The sequence below is a fragment of the Triticum dicoccoides genome, chromosome 4B (assembly GCF_002162155.2).
Source record: "Triticum dicoccoides isolate Atlit2015 ecotype Zavitan chromosome 4B, WEW_v2.0, whole genome shotgun sequence".
NCBI classification, from domain to species: Eukaryota; Viridiplantae; Streptophyta; class Magnoliopsida; order Poales; family Poaceae; genus Triticum; species Triticum dicoccoides.
The window spans coordinates 588,838,248-588,851,915 of NC_041387.1; positions in this window are offsets into that span (position 1 = coordinate 588,838,248).

Here is a 13,668-nt window from a genome sequence, read left to right on the forward strand (position 1 = left end):
GGGGCGGCGGCGGACGGGCGGGAGGTCGCGGGCGGGCGGGCGGGAACGGAAATGAAGTGGCGGTTGGGCGTTCGCAGGCGGCGGCTGGTTTTGGACCAAATGCATCTCTTGATGTATATTTGCATCGCGAGGTGTTGCATTTTACATCACAAGGAGGCCGCGGTCCAATTTGTTTTGCATATGGACCGTCTGTTGGAGTAGCGTTTTTTGCCCCAGACGGTCCAAAAGTTAGTTATTTTTACATTTGGACCATCTATTGGAGATGCTCTGAAGATGTTGTTTGGAGAAAATACATTCAAGATGAACTCTATTTAAAAAATTGTTAAATAAATTGATGATATGATGCATGTTGGAGGATTTTATTTTGATATAATGCATGTTGATATGATGTGATCCATCATGTGTAGTAGATGTTGTTGGATGAATATGCTTAAGATGAACCCTAGTTCATTTAATCAATAAATTTTAATTTTTGTTTATGTATGCTTATGATGCTTTTGTTTATGAAATTTTATTAAGGCAGGCACCTCTTGCGGACAACATCGGCCCACGGTACTCCATGCTTGAGTACGCATTCGACAAGGGTCATCGTGCCCGTTTCATAGAGAACGGAGTGGTAAGAAATATGGAGGAAATATTGATCAAAGTTTTCGGATTGATGAGAACAAGTTTGTAACTCTTGCCGTCCACTTTTTGGCAGATGCTCCCGCCACTGCGCATGAGGGGTCACGGGGTTGCCACGAATATGGACTACGACGAGCGCTACGCGCCGTACTTCAAGAGAGCCCGACTGTTGGGTTTCATGTTGCAGTTCAAGCGTCAGCCGCCAACACTTGTCCACGCAGCTCTGACAGCCTTGATTGACCGGTGGCGACCGGAGACCCATTCTTTCCATCTCCCATGCGGGGAGATGACGGTGACCCTCGAGGATTGGGCGATGATTACTGCCATGCCGATCAATGGTCAAGCACTGATCGGGCGAGTGTAGAGGACCAACTGGCACCAGAGGGTTACCACCCTCATCGGCGACTGCCCCGATGCTAAGGGTAACTGATACGTCTCCAACGTATCTATAATTTTTTATTGTTCCATGCTATTATATTACCCCTTTTGGATGTTTATGGGCTTTATTTTACACATTTATATCATTTTTGGGACTAACCTACTAATCAGAGGCCCAGCCCGTATTGCTGTTTCTTTTTGCCTATTTCAGTATTTCGAAGAAAAGGGATATCAAACGGAGTCCAAATGGAATGAAACCTTCGGGAGCATGATTTTTGGAACGAACATGATCCAGAGGACTTAGAGTGCAAGTCAAGAAGCAATCGAGGCGGCCAGGATATAGGAGGGCGCGCTCACCCCTCCTGGGCACGCCCCTATCTCCTGGGCCCCTCGAGCGGCCACCGACGTACTTCTTCCTCCTATATATACCTACATACCCCGAAAACATCCAGGGAGCCACCGAAGAAATATTTCCGCCACCGTAACCTTCTGTATCCGCGAGATCCCATCTTGGAGCCGTCGCCGGCGTTCTGCCGGAGGGGGAATCCACCATGGAGGGCTTCTACATCAACACCACAGCCCCTACTTTTTATTTACATGTTCTTTATTATCTTGCAAACCTATTCTATCACACCTACAAAGTACATCTAGTTTCATACTTGTTCTAGGTAAAGCAAACGTCAAGCATGCGTAGAGTCGTATCAGTGGCCGATAGGACTTGAGAGAGTATTTGTTCTACCTTTAGCTCCTCATTGGGTTCGACACTCTTACTTATCGAAAGAGGCTACAACTATCCCGTATACTTGCGGGTTATCAAGACCTTTTTCTGGCGCCGTTGCCGGGGAGGTCTTCGCTCAAGTCAAGACATACCAAGTACCCATCACAAACTCATCTCCCTCGCATTTACTTTATTTTCCATTTGCCTCTCATTTTTCTCTCCCCCACTTCACCCTTGCCGTTTTATTCGCCCTTCTTCTGTTCATCTTTTTTGCTTTGATGTCTTACTTGGCTCGTTTGGTTGGAATAGTTGTTTATTTATTGCTAAACAGAGAACCTAAGATCTATGGATCCTCATCTGCTTGCTAATCTTTTTAAGAGATCCAATTATTATGAACCAATTTCTAGTGAGTTTGGTGCACTAGATTATCTTTATGAAGCTTTGCTCAAAATTTGTGAGTCTGAAAATTATGATGAAGAAATTTATGAAGAGATTCACTATAACTCCTTGAATAAAAAGCATGATTGCAATGATTTTCATATAAATTCTCTTGATGTCAATTATGCTAATAATATGCAAAACCCTAAACTTGGGGATGCTAGTTTTGCTATGTCTACTACTTATTTCAATGATCATAATTGGGGTGATTCTTCTTATAACCTTGAATATTTATTTAAGCCCCATGATGAATATGAGATTTATAATAGTGTTTGCAATAATGTTGAAAGTGGGTTTGGAAGAGTGTCAACTTTAGATCCCACATATTTGGAGTATGTTCAATCTTATGATATTTTTGATAAAAGTGGGTTCGGAAAGGTCATGACTTTAGGTAATGTTAATCCCACTGTCTTGGAAGAGTGTCAACTTTGCATGCATGTGGATCATGTTGATAATATGTTTTGTGATAGATATTTTGTGGAATTTGCCTATGATCCTACATGTAATTATGACGAGAGAGGAAAATATGGTTGTAGAAATTTCCATGTTACTAAATTACCTCTCGTTATGTTGAGATTGTTATTGTTTCTTTCCACTTCCTTGCATATGCTAATTTTTGCTTGCTATGATAATTTGTTTTCTTATAAAATGCCTATGCATAGGAAATATGTTATACTTAGATGTTTATCATATGTTTTATGATGCTCCCTTTATGCTTCAATTCTTGTCTTTCATGTGAGCATCATTGAAATCTCAATGCCTAGCTAAAAAGGCTTTAAAGAAAAGCGCTTGTTGGGAGATAACCCAATATTTTTCCTTGCTGTTATTCAATAAATTTTGCATCTACCTTCTGTTTAGATGTGTTTTTATGTTTTAATTAGTGTTTGTGCCAAGTAGAACCTATAGGATAACCTATGATGATTCTGCTGAAAAACAGAAACTTTGTGCTCACGAGAAAAAATTCAATAAATCACAGAAACGTGATTTTGCATTGATTCTTTTTGCTGCTGATCAATAAACAAATTTTCCAGGGCGTCCTATTTTGATAGGATTTTTAGAGTTCCAGAAATTTGCGTTAGTTACAGATTGTTACAGACTGTTCTGTTTTTGACAGATTCTACCTTTCGTGTGTTGTTTGCTTATTTTGATGCATCTATGGCTAGTATTAAGTGGTATGAACCATAGAGAACTTGAAATACAGTAGGTTTAACACCAATATAAATAAAGAGTGAGTCCATTACAGTACCTTATGTGGTGGTTTTGTTTTCTTTCACTAACGGAGCTTATGAGATTTCCTGTTGAGTTTTGTGTTGTGAAGTTTTCAAGTTTTGGGTAAAGCTTTGATGGACTATGGACTAAAGGGTGGCAAAAGCCTAAGCTTGGGGATGCCCAAGGCACCCCAAGATATTCAAGAATAGACAAAAGCCTAATCTTGGGGATGCCCCCGGAAGGCATCCCCTCTTTCATCTTCGTTCATTGGTAACTTTACTTGGAGCTATATTTTTATTCGCCACATGTTATGTGTTTTGCTTGGAGCGTCGTGTATTATATTAGTCTTTGCTTTTTAGTTTACCACAATCATCCTTGCTGTACACACCTTTTAGTAGAAGCCCACTTGATTAGAATATATTAGAATTTGCTATGTGCGTCACTTATATCTTTTGAGCTAGATAGGTTTTGCTCTAGTGCTTCACTTATATCTTTTAGAGCACGGCGGTGGCTTAATTCTGTAGAAATTGCTAGTATCTCATGCTTCACTTATATTATTTTGAGAGTTTCTTAGAACAGCATGGTATTTGCTATGGTTATGAATTTGGTCCTAGAATGATGAGCATCCAAGTTGGGTATAATAAAAACTATCATAGAAAGTGCATTAAACACTAGGATCAATTTGATGCTTGATAATTGTTTTGAAATATAAAGGTAGTAATGTTAGAGTCATGCTAGTGGGTAATTATGAAATTGAGAAATTCTTGTGTTGAAGTTGGCAAGTCCCGTAGCATGCACGTATGGTAAAAGTTGTGTGACAAATTTGTTGCATGAGGTGCTCTTTTGAGTGTCTTCCTTATGAGTGGTAGTCGGGGACGAGCAATGGTCTTTTCCTACCAATCTATGCCTCTAGGGGCATGCGTAGTAGTACTTTGCTTCGAGGGCTAAGTAGACTTTTTCAATAAGTATATGAGTTTTGTATGACTAATGTGAGTCCATGGATATACGCACACTCATCCTTCCATTTAGTTAGCCTCTATCATACCACCCAACTTTCGCCGGTAGCATGCACCCATTATTTACCTTCCTCAAAACAGCCACCATACCTACCTATTATGGCATTTCCATAGCCATTCTGAGATATATTGCCATGCAACTTTCCACCGCTCCGTTTATTATGACACGCTCCATCATTGCCATATTGCTCTTTGCATGATCATGTAGTTGACATCGTATTTGTGACAAAGCCACCTTCATAATTTTCATACATGTCGCTCTTGATTCATTGCATATCCCGGTACACTGCCGGAAGCATTCATATAGAGTCATATCTTGTTCTAGCTTTGAGTTGTAATTCTTGAGTTGTAAATCAATAAAAGTGTGATGATCTTCATTATTAGAGCATTGTCCCAGTGAGGAAAGGATGATGAAGACTATGATTCCCCCACAAGTCAGGATGAGACTTCGGACTTTACAAAAAGAAAAAAAAGAGAAAGGCCAAAAAAAGTCCAAAGAAAAAAAAAAAAAGAAAAAAGAAAAGAAAAAAAATAAAATGAGAGAAAAAGAGAGAAGGGACAATTGCTACTATCTCTTTTCCAGACTTGTGCTTCAAAATAGCACCATGATCTTCATGATAGAGAGTCTCCTATGTTGTCACTTTCATATACTAGTGGGAATTTTTCATTATAGAACTTGGCTTGTATATTCCAATGACGGGCTTCCTCAAAATGCCCTAGGTCTTCGTGAGCAAGCAAGTTGGATGCACACCCACTTAGTTTCTTTTATTGAGCTTTCATACATTTATAGCTCTAGTGCATCCGTTGCATGGCAATCCCTACTCACTCACATTGATATCTATTAATGGGCATCTCCATAGCCCGTTGATACACCTAGTTGATGTGAGACTATCTTCTCCTTTTTTTCCTTACAACCACCACCATATACCACCATAGTGCTATGTCCATGGCTTGCGCTCATGTATTGCATAAAAGTTAAAAAAAGCTGAAGCACGTGAAAAAGCATGAACCAATTGCTCGGCTCATCATCGGGGTTGTACATGATGGAAGTATTTTGTGTAATGAAAATGAAGCATGGCCTAACTATATGATTTTATAGGGATAAGCTTTCTTTGGCTATGCTATTTTGATAGGACATGATTATTTGTTAGTATGCTTCGAAGTATTATTATTTTTATGTTTTATAAGCTTTTATCTTGAGTCATTTGGATCTGAACAATCATTGCCACAATAAAGAAAATTACATTGAGAATATGCTAGGTAGCATTCCACATCAAAAATTCTGTTTTTATCATTTACCCACTCGAGGACAAGCAGGAATTAAGCTTGGGGATGCTTGATACGTCTCCAACGTATCTATAAGTTTTGATTGTTCCATGCTATTATATTACCCATTTTGGATGTTTATGGGCTTTATTTTACACATTATATCATTTTTGGGACTAACCTACTAGCCGGAGGCCCAGTCCGTATTGCTGTTTTTTTGCCTATTTCAGTATTTCAAAGAGAAGGAATATCAAACGGGGTCCAAACGGAATGAAACCTTCGGGAGCGTGATTTTTGGAACGAACGTGATACAGAGGACTTGGAGTGCAAGTCAAGAAGCAATCGAGGCGGCCAGGAGATAGGAGGGCGCGCCCACCCCTCCTGGGCGCGCCCCTGTCTCCTGGGCCCCTCGAGCAGCCACCGACGTACTTCTTCCTCCTATATATACCTACGTACCCCGAAAACATCCAGGGAGCCACCGAAGAAATATTTCCGCCACCGTAACCTTTTGTATCCGCGAGATCCCATCTTGGAGCCGTCACCGGCGTTCTGCCGGAGGGGGAATTCACCACGGAGGGCTTCTACATCAACACCACATCCCCTACTTTTTATTTACGTGTTCTTTATTATCTTGCAAACCTATTCTATCACACCTACAAAGTACCTCTAATTTCATACTTTTTCTAGGTAAAGCGAACATCAAGCGTGCATAGAGTCGTATCAGTGGCCGATAGGACTTGAGAGAGTATTGGTTCTACCTTTAGCTCCTCGTTGGGTTCGACACTCTTACTTATCGAAAGAGGCTACAACTATCCCGTATACTTGCGGGTTATCAGTAACCATACATCCGGTGTACCGTTGCCCTAGCTCTCGAAGTACCGGAAGACATGCCCCGAGGACGCCGATGAGGTGACTGTGGAGTGGTACGCAAGGACCTACCTGTGGTATCTTCTCACGGAGGTCGTGTTTCCATACAGCTCCGGGAACTCTGCCAACTGGTCGTATCTGTTCTTCCCAGCCGACTGGGATGCAGGGTACAGTTGGGGGACCGCATCTCTCACCTACCTATACACTACAAAAAAAATACACTTCTGTGATGATACGTGTTTGTCATAGTAGGTCGCGTTTTTTGTCATGCATGTACATCCATGACAAATTTATGACAGAATCAAGATAGTCATACCTGTGCTGTCGTAGAAGTGTTCCATGACATTACCAAAATTATCATCACGGAAGTGTCCACTTCCATGACGTTAATCGCGCGTCACAGAAGTGCTTTCGTCAAGGGTGACCGACACATGGCATCCACCATAACGGAACGCCGTTAAGCTATCGGGTCGGATTTTGGATTCGATAACCCGTTAACAGCCCTGACCAATGGGAATTTTCCACGTGTAAAATTCTGATTGGCCGAAGGGAACACCTGTCAGCTCGTCAGTGGGCCAGATGTCGCCCGTCCATTGGAGGAGACATGCCTATGGTACGTCGACACGTGGTTGGGCCCAACAGAGGCCCATATAGGTTAAAAAGGACGGCCCAGTCAAAGGCCCGTAGATCTTAATCAGGTACTAGTGGGCCAGCCCAATAACGACCTGCTAAATAAAGGCCCATTTACGGCCCAAAACCAGATCTGGCCCGTTAATTGTTCGCCCAATATTTGGGCCCATTTACGGCCTGAAGCCAGATCTGGCCCATTAATTGTTCGCAAATATTTGTGCCCATTTGCGGCCCGAAGCCAGATCTAGCCCATTAATTGTTCGCCGAATATTCGGGCCCAACTACAGCCCAGTGACTTTCGGCCTGTGAAAGTGCAACTATCCCTAGGTGGTTTTGGTAATTCATAACAACATATAGCTCATTGAGCTAATGCTATTCCAAGACTATTATTTCAGGAAAGCTCAATGAATGGCATGGCATGGATGATGAAAGTGGATCCCTCAAAATACTAAGGACAAAGGATTGGCTCAAGCTCAAAAGCTCAAGACTCTTCATTTTATCCAAGATCACATTAAGTCTATAGGAAAAGCCAATACTATCAAGAAGGGATGAGGTGTTGCTTAATGAGCCTCTTGCTTCATGAGCTTAGTGATATGCTCCAAAACCCTCAACTACTTTCCCACATCCACAAATGACCTAAACCTAAAGCCAAAATCGGTCACACCGATTCTTTCTATCCGGCGCCACCAATTCCAAAAGTCATAGCCACTGCCACAAACCCTAAGCAAATCGGTCTTACCGATAGGGATCTCAGTCTCACCGAGATGGGGTTGCAATCTCTCTATTTCCCTTCGTAACGTTTCGGTCTAACCGAAGTGAGCGATCGGTCCCACCGAGATTGCAATGTAAACTCTCTGTTTCCTTTTTGTAACATTTCGTTCTCACCGAAAAGAGCAAATCGGTCCCACCGAGTTTACCTGACCAACTCTCTGGAAAGCTTATTAACAAATCGGTCTCACCGAGTTTGTGTAATCGGTCTCACTAAGATTACGTTATGCCCTAACCCTAACCAAATCGGCCTCACTGAGATGCATGTCAGTCCCACCGAAAATCACTAACGGTCACTAGGTTTACTAAATCGGTCCGACCGAGTTTAACGATTCGTTCCCACCGAGTTTGGTAAATTGTGTGTAACGGTTAGATTTTGTGTGGAGGCTATATATACCCCTCCACCTCCTCTTCATTCGTGGAGAGAGCCATCAGACTAAACCTACACTTCCAACTTACCATTTATGAGAGAGAACAACCTACTCATGTGTTGAGGCCAAGATATTCCATTCCTACCATATGAATCTTGATCTCTAGCCTTCTCAAGTTGCTTTCCACTCAAATCATCTTTCCACCAGATCCAAATCCTATGGGAGAGAGTTGAGTGTTGGGGAGACTATCATTTGAAGCACAAGAGCAAGGAGTTCATCATGAACGCACCATTTGTTACTTCTTGGAGAGTGGTGTCTCCTAGATTGGCTAGGTGTCACTTGGGAGCCTCCGACAAGATTGTGGAGTTGAACCAAGGAGTTTGTAAGGGCAAGGAGATCGCCTACTTCGTGAAGATCTACCGCTAGTGAGGCAATTCCTTCGTGGGCGACGGCCATGGTGGGATAGACAAGGTTGCTACTTCGTGGACCCTTCGTGGGTGGAGCCCTCCATGGACTCGCGCAGCCGTTACCCTTCGTGGGTTGAAGTCTCCATCAACGTGGATGTACGATAGCACCACCTATCGGAACCACGCCAAAAACATCCGTGTCTCCAATTGCGTTTGAATCCTCCAAACCCTTCCCTTTACTTTCTTGCAAGTTGCATGCTTTAATTTCCGCTGCCTATATACTCTTTGCATGCTTGCTTGAATTGTGTGATGATTGCTTGACTTGTCCTAAGATAGCTAAAATCTGCCAAACTCTAAAATTGGGAAAAGGTTAAGTTTTTAATTGGTCAAGTAGTCTAATCACCCCCCCTCTAGACTTACTTCAAGGTCCTAAAAGTGGTATCAGAGCATTGGTCTCCATTTGCTTTGATTTCCATAGCTTTTGGTGGTCATAGCCTTGGTTTCACAACCTAGGAGAGTATGGCGTCTAGCAAGGGAAATTATCACCGTAGAGGTCCTTACTTTGATGGTACTAATTTTGCTAGTTGGAAGCATAAGATGAAAATGCATATTCTCGGACATAACCCCGCCGTTTGGGCAATTATTTGTATTGGCTTGCAAGGTGAATTCTTTGATGGGAGAGAACCAAACCGTGAAGCGAATGCGGAAAAATTGAAGATGCTGTAATACAATGCTCAAGCCTGTGATATCATCTTCAACGGGTTGTGCCCCGAAGAGTTCAACAAAATCAGCCGTCTTGAGAATACAAAGGAAATTTGGGATACTTTGATTGATATGCACGAAGGTACCGAATCCGTCAAGGAATCCAAGTTGGATGTGCTCCAGAGTCAGCTTGACAAGTTCAAAATGAAGGATGGTGAAGGTGTCGCTGAAATGTACTCTAGGCTTGCACTTATCACAAATGAGATTGCCGGCTTAGGGAGTGAAGAGATGACCGACAGATTCATCATCAAGAAGATCCTAAGAGCATTGGATGGAAAGTATGATATCGTGTGCACATTGATCCAAATGATGCCAAACTACAAAAATCTCAAGCCAACAGAAGTCATTGGAAGAATTGTTGCTCATGAGATGTCACTCAAGGATAAGGAGGAACTTCACAACAAGTCAAGTGGTGCTTACAAAGCCTCAAGTGAAGCCCCCACATCATCAAGTGAGAAACAAACCTTCAATGAAGAATTGAGCTTAATGGTGAAGAACTTCAACAAATTCTACAAGCGTAGAAGCAAAGAAAGAAGCTCCAAGTCAAGGTCTTATCATGACAAGAGATCTTCTAGTCGAGAGCGCAATTGCTACAATTGTGGGAAGCCTGGACACTACTCCAATGAGTGTATGGCACCCTACAAAAGAAGAGAAGATTCTCCAAAAATAAGAAGCAAAAGAGAAGAATCACCACCAAGAGAGAGGAGGAGTAGAGATGATTGTTATGAACGAAGACCCTCACGGAGAAGCAAGGATTCATAAAGGAAGGACAAGTCATCAAGGAGATACACAAAACAAAGACATCAAGCTCATGTTGGTGAATGGGTATCCGGCTCCGACTCCGACAATCACTCCGAGAGAAGCTATCACTCCGACTCCGGACATACTCAAGATGAAGGTGTTGCCGGTCTAGCACTTGTGTCAACCAACTCCTACGACATATTTGATTCACCAAATGAAGGAATTGGAAGATGCTTCATGGCCAAAGGTCCAAAGGTAACACATCCTGAGTATGTTGATTTTAATAGTGATGAAGATGACTTGCTTGTGGATGATGATTTACTTGTTGACAACTCTAGTGATGAATACTATGATGAAACGTCAATTAATCATGCTAATCAAATGAATGACAATGATAAGGAGAAAATTGAGCTTCTAACTAAATAACTAAACACTCTTAAGTTGGCTCATGAAACTATCTTCGAAGATCATCGAGAACTTTTAAGGGCTCATGAGAAGTTACGCTTTGAAAAGCTCAATCTTGAGCAAGAGCATGAGTTCTTAAAGGCAATCAATGATGATCTCCGCAAGAAAAGTTCTTCTTACATTGCCAAGCGTTTACTCTTATCTACTTACATGCCTCAAGTCAAGTCTAGTAACAATTACAAGAAAGATACTTCCTCTAGTAGTAACAGTAATAATGTTAAATCCAATGTTGTTGCTTCTAGTAGTTCTCTTGATTCCACTAATGATTCTCTTAGCCAAGTTACACTTGAGCAAGAAAATAGTTTATTGAAGGGAATTATAGAGAAAGGTGTTTACAAGAGCCTTGCCGGGAGTAAGCAATTCGAGGAAATTGTACGCAAGCAAGGAAGGCACTGGAAGAATCAAGGTGTTGGTTTTGAACGAAAGTTCAACGCCAATGGAGTTGAGTGGGAAGAAGATAAATACCCCAAGATAAAGTTTGTTCCTCAACAAGAGAAGTATGATCCTACTTCCTTCAAGGGAACACAAGCTCAAGATGATCTTCCACCACAAGACCACAAGAACAAAGGCAAGGACAAGCTTCAAGAAGAGATTGATGCATTTGAAGAAGCACCTACAGCCTCGTTCAGTTGGGTCCCCAAGACTACGTCAAGTTCTACTTCATCAAGTACAACTACAACTCCAAGGATTCCCATCAAGATGATGTGGATCCCGAAGAAGAAGAACTAGAGAGTTCTTGAGGGTGACTCCGCCAACATTCTTCACTCATATCATTTTGGCAAGAACAAGTGCAATCAACTTTCACATCTTGCACTAGTTCAAGGAGTCACAAACCCTCATGTTGGTAAGGCAAGGGACAAGGTAACCTAATGTTTTCATGGACATCATCTTGTGTGTGCATCACTCTATGTCTATGGATATTCTTGTTTGTTCCTTGTGGGACTAACCCATGTAGGCAAGTTGAAAGTGAAACTCACTCCAAAGGATTGCTCCAAATGATCTACATCAACATTGAGCATCTACATATTCAACACCTACATGAAGTCATCATCGACAAAACCCAAGGTTAGTTCATCCCTCTAAGGGGGGATCTCACATCTAGGGGGAGCTTAACTCTAAGAATTGAGTCAAAGCAACTCTAATGGTGTGAACACATTAATGCATTATGTAAAAGTGGTAACCCCACTTGAGCTTAAACGATGAGTATGACCTATGATCAAATGTTCTCATTTGACTCCTAAGTCAATATACTCATATATAGATGACCTAGTCATCGCCAATTGCTTGATAGATGCTAAAATTGGTTGTGCATGCTTTGCCACATATTTCAATTGCCATCTTATTGTGTGAGCATGTTGGTGCATATTTTACTCATTCAAGGACATCCACTTCTTGTTTTGTTTGTTTGGATTCTTTTCTTTGTGCCAAGTGGATGGACAAGAATGCCTAAGAACCTTCTTTAGCTATCTATGCTTTTCTCGTCTCAAACTCTATTCATGCTACATCACAAAAATTGATCAAGTCAGATTTGAACCACTCTGTGTGAGGAGCACTCGGAGTCCCCGATTCGTCATAGACTTAAACTTCCAAAACCTCTTTGTGATTCTCAGTCTGACCGATCCTTCCATTTCGGTCCTACCGAGATCATCAAGTTGATCCGAGTTTTCAATCTCGGTGCAACCGATTTGAACTTTTCGGTCTCACCGATTTGCTGTAACTGAACACAGTTATGCATCTCGGTGCCACCGAGTTGTTCCACTAGGTCACACCGACAGGGTCGAGCTATATATATAGCGATGGGCAAAATTTTGGAAAATTCTCCGAAACCCTTCGCCCGCGCAACAGCTCGCTCTGCCATCGTGGTCTCCGGATCGTCTCCTCGTCGCCAGCAGCCTCCTGTCGCTGGTCTCTGCCGCCGTCAGCGGATTTCGTCCCCACCGTTGCCGCCGTAGCAGGTCCACCGCCAACTTAGTGTATGGACTTAATCTTTGTGCTATCCACGTCGGATTCCTAGCACATTGTTTTAATATTGATTCTTGCCACGATTGAAACTCTTCTATCCAGCCAAAGTAGTTCATAAATTAGATGTGATTCAAATGTTTAGGGTTAGGTTTCCGCCGAAACCATCTCGGACCCACCGAGTTGAAAAACTCGGTCTCACCAATTTGGCTTATGCCATTGCACTAGTGACTCTCGGTCTGACCGAGAATTACTAATCGGTGGAACCAATTTGAGGATTCTGTGAAACCCTAGCAGTCTCGGTACCACCGAACTGAAACTCGGTCCAACCGAGATCATCAGTTTAGGTTCCAAAACTGCTTCGGTATCACCGAGTTTGAAAATCGGTGGATCCGAAATGCTTTTTGTGGAAAACTAAGACTGAACTTTTGAGTCATTCTTTTGCAAAAACCTCTGCATTTTGTGATGCTCATCTTTTCTATCTCATCTATAACTCTTCACAGGGTCAGCAGTCAGCTTTTGCAGTATGTCTGATCAAAGTGACAGCCAGAACAGGTCAGAAGAGTAGATGGACTTGAGTGAGGGCACTAGTCCCTCAACTTCAGATGAAGGGAGCAGAAGTACTCCTAGCAATTTGCCTAAGGCTGCAACTAGGCAAAGGAGGAAAAGAACTTCAGATTCAGAGGATGAAGATTACAAAGCTGAGGAAGATGAGGCTACTTCCAAGAAAGTGGTGCTCAAGAAGGAATATGGCTCAGCAAAAGATATAAAGCCAGGCATGAAGATTAAAAGGCCTCCAAGAAGGCAACCTATGCCCAAGGCCAGAGCATCAACTCAACTGCTTGAAAATCCTGATCCCAAAGAGCCAGCTGATGAAAGCAAGAAGTGGAAGGAAAGGGTCAAGAATACCATGGCCAGAGTTGTTGGGCAACCTTCCATGATGGAAGAGGAAGAGCTTGCTGCACCAGCTCCAAAGGCAGCTAAGCTTATGGGTGATGCTATTAAATATGGGGCTGCAACATCTAAGCCCAAGGAAGCACCCAAAGCTG